Consider the following 4,577-nt stretch of genomic DNA (forward strand, 5'->3'; position numbering starts at 1 on the left):
TCTCTATAGTCGATTCAGATCATAGACAATTTGCTACTATAAACGTTGTGTAATGGACTTCGACAAAACCAATTTGGAAGTGTGAGTAAAAATTTCCTTTTTAGTATTATAAGATTATTTATCCGTAGAGTTTGCAAATTTTTGTTCATTTTTTTAAAATTATTTAGTAGGGTTTCATTTATTGCCTGAGTGATCAGGATACAGGGGACCAGGGTCTATCTTCTTAGTTCTTAGTTTCTATTTCTTCCAGTTTGTATTTATTGAGAGATGTCGAGTAGCCAAAGTCCTAAAAATGTTGAAAGGGGGCCATCAAAGCACGAAAATAGAAGCATAAGGTCATACTTTGATAATGTTAATATTGGCAGTCCATTAGAGGGAGGTACAACATTTGTACTTGCAGATGCACCAAAAAATATTGTTGAAGGAGAAACCTCCAAGAAAGATCGAAATGAGATAATCGAGATAGACCCCAACGTCGTATCTGATGTTCCAATGGAATTGGATTCCCAGAATAGTCAGAATAAGTCAATCAAGGTTGATGTCAATGCCATAGGAAATGTTGATGTGAATGACCCAGATGATGTTGCTGGAAGTACAGGAAAGGGAAAAAGAAGAGGAAAATCAAAAGTGGGCCACAAGTGGAAAATGATAAGGAATTTTCAATTGGATTGGGTGTCAAGGTACCCATTCATTGAACAAGTGCCAAATCTAAACAAAGATGAGCCTTTAATAGAATGCAAGTGTATGATTCATAGTTGGAACTAAAAAGGGACAAGAAGTTGCAACTAAAACTGGACACTATAGAGAAACATATCGGTAAAGTGTAAGAAAAACAAATCATAGATGGAAAAGAACAATCCATGACTAGATGGAAAATAAAGGAAGAATGTAAACATGTTAAGTATGAAGAAGAGTATAAAGAGCATATGGAAAGATTGGAGAAGAATTATAAATGTTGAGGTTCGATTGAGGCTCAATTCAAACATATTATGTCAGAAAAATTCAAGTCGAAAAATGTTAAGTTGAGTGTTGTTTTTCATCTTTTGAAAAATGGTCATCCTATGTCAGACTACCCTGACTTTTCTACTTTATTAATATTTTTGAATGTTCCTAGATTTCTATTGGCAATTTTTGTGCCAACCTTAGAAGTCACACTGGATAATAATTTCAGTCGGCTAAGGGTTGCTCCCTTATCCTGCAACACATTGGAAGCGGTCATGTGGTCGCACGGGATAAGAGAAACATGAAGCAAAGGGGTGTCTTTTTGCCCTTGCATCCTTTTCGGGCTCCAATTCTATTTTCTGAGTTGATTGGGTCAACCGGTCAACTCAGTTAAGTTTTATTGGCCGGAGGACTCCTGGTTGTTAGCGGGCTGGTTTCCCCCTTTCCCTCTTACAAGTTGATGGAGGTTTTCTCTCAGATGCAAGGTGTATTTTCCCTTATCCCACATACATTCAAAGGAAACAAGCAGACTGCATGGGATAAGAAATAACTAAGAGGAGGTTCAACCTCCCTTATCCCGCGGAGTAAAACAGATGTAACAAAGACCCTGTGGGATAAGGAATAGTGAAGCTAGGAATATGTTTCCTCGTTATTTCGTAGGGTAAAATGGAGACTCCAAAGATGGTGTGGGATAAGAAATAACAAAGAAAAGAGGAAATTCTTATCTCGTAGGGTAAAGCGAGGTCACAAATGACATCGCGGGATAAGAAACATAAAGGCGGGATGTGTGTTTTCTCTTATCCCGTAGGGTGAAAAGATCAATAAGAAAGGGTCATGGGATAATGATGATAGAAGAAAATAAGGAAAAGCTTATCCAGCATAGCGACGATCTTCAGGATATCAGTATATCAAAGAGAAACAAGGAGGCCTCGCGGGATAAGATCCAAACAAAGAAGAGGGTCAACTTCTCCTATCCCACAAGGTAAAATGAAGGCACTAAAGGTCTCACGGGACAAGAAAGTGTTATGGAAAAGCTCAAAAAGCTTATCCCGCAAGGCTAACACATGATGAGAAAAGGATCGTAGGATAAGAAGAAGAACAATAGGCTTTTTCCCTTATCTCGTAGGGTTAAAGGTGGAGACAAATGATGTCGCGGGATAAAAGAACAAAGGGAACGAAGGACTTTCTTATCTCACGGGTTCCTGCGGGATAAGGAAATAAAGACAAACTCAAGGAGCCTTATCCCGCAAGGTAAAATTAAGGTTAGGAAAAGCCCATTGGATAAGAAAGTGAGGCAGAAACAAAGAAGGCTTATCCCGTGAGGTAAGCAAGAAGTGCAAGGGACCCGCGGGATAAGAAGACAAAGCAAATCCAAAGGGGATGGTTGTTCCCCCTTATCCCGCGTGGTATGCAGGGTTGTTTATTGATCAAACATAGTGAATGAAATGTGGACCCGGGGTGCCACATTAGCCACCAACAGTCGTCGGATCTTCATAAAGGCCCGATCCGATGACCATGTTTTAATCTTCTATTGGGCTCGTTGAATGCTTATGTGGAGAGATCTCGTGCATCCATCTTCACACAAATCTCTCAGATCGATAGTGGAAATTTGATTTTGTGATGGTCGTTGAGTTTTAAATGCTCTGTGCAAGGTGGTTGTTGACTTGATGGTCGAGGTCATTCTTTGCTCAGTCGACGCCCGATTTTGGACCTGATCTCACTCCAGTTGCTATATTTCTCTGCCATAACTCCAGGCATGACGCCTGCAGCCGATTCCAGATGCCACCCATTCCTCTTCAATGCAGTTCAGAGACTTTTGTCTCTACAGGTACCCAGAGACACATTCAGATGTAGGGTTTTCCTTGATTTGGGGCAATTTTTGTTTCTTTAGAGGTAGAGGACGCTCTTACAGCTGTTTTCACCATGCAATCAGATCTGTCGATCTGATCTCTCTCTTCTTTGATATTTTGTAACCTAACCCGAGTGGGGTTAGGGTTTTCTCAAATGGCAACCATCTCAGTTATGCTTAAACTATAAAAGAAATATTGTAACATATTGTTCAAATCTTCTCCTCCTTTTTGTCTTATAGTAGTCTATAACTTCTGCAATTGTAAATTACCTTGCCTTTGCATGAATAAAATTGGTCTTCTTGCCTCTATTCAGTTTTAGCAATTTGTGTAGTGTTACCTCCTTGCTTGAATGTGTTCTTATTTGTTTTTCTTTAGTTGCAGGTGATTGTGTTGGTCCCTATGTGTATATTGACTGTGAATTATCTCAGGTTCCTCTCTTCATCCTATAGAATTCCGACCTTCACCCTTCTTTAGGAAACTAATTAGAATAGAATATTGTGCATACCTGGGTAGTTTTATTGATGTTCTATGCAGTTATAGGTGGGGGTAGATAACATTTCAGTCTAGGTGAAAACCTTATTTCCATTATTTTATACAACCCTTCTCTCTCTCCCTTTTCACTCTTAGATCATAGATTAGTTTTACCTGTGTTGGGTTGGTCTAGCACCTACACTCGAATTGAAAAGGAAGTCGACCTTCTCCAAAAATTCGACCTCACATTTAAAAAAGTCCCACACTTGAGAGGTTGATTCAATATTTTACAAGGTTGATGACCAAGGTTTCTTGGGTCATCAAGGGTGCAAACTTTTATGACAACAAAAACCTTTTCCCACCCAGAGCGTCCATCCTTCTGAAAACATGAAGAAGTTGATATGGATAATGGAAGTATTTTACTTTGTTGTCAAAAGAATAAAGATATAAAATAAAATAGTCATCAATAAGAAATAGTGAGTCATAATTGTAGTGTCATAAGTGGTAGCAAGTACAATTTACACCTCATTCTTGTGCCCCTACTTTAGCGTGGCCCATACTAGTTTTTACCTAGGCCCATTTTGGCCCATTTTACTCCAAATATAATGTCACCCTATTGTATGGCTGAGTGGACCCCATCTTGGGACCTTGTCCTCCTATTTTCCATCTTTTTTAGTCTATTTTGGGATGAAAAGTTTGTAGCCCTTAACCGGGTACGCCCAAAAGCCTTTTGTAAAATCCTCTAACAAGGTGGTTCACCTCTGTGAATCTAAAATCCTCTAGCAAGGTAGTCTTTAATCAGACTTATCTCCTAACAGAGATTGAGATTCCTAACAAGATCTATTCTGGTGAAGAACATTGTAAGACCTTAACCGGTCTGGTTTCTATTCTGTAGATAGTGACTTGTGAGTTCCATCTCACCGTGGTTTTTCCCATTTGGGTTTCCACGTCAAATATCTTGTGTTATGGTTGTATTGCTTTTGTGGGTGAATTCTTTATTTGCATTTTGGTTTGCATGTGTGATAACTAGTCTGTCTGTTAAACTATTATATCAGTTTATCTTCATACTATTTAAGTGTTTTAGAGCAGAGGTTTTTGGCATACTAATTAACCCCCCCCTCTTAGGATTCATCAATTGGTATCAGAGCCTTCCTTTCTATAAGTTTAACCACTTGGAAAGAGATATGGGGGAATACACCTTGAGGGAACTTACTCAATGTCTCACTCAGTCTGAGCAATCCTATGATGTCTTATGATCAAATACAAGGCATCTCAAACAAAAAGGAGAGAACACGCAGAAAAGTTGATGGAGCT

This window comes from Cryptomeria japonica, chromosome 5, assembly GCF_030272615.1.
Source record: "Cryptomeria japonica chromosome 5, Sugi_1.0, whole genome shotgun sequence".
Lineage (NCBI taxonomy): Eukaryota > Viridiplantae > Streptophyta > Pinopsida > Cupressales > Cupressaceae > Cryptomeria > Cryptomeria japonica.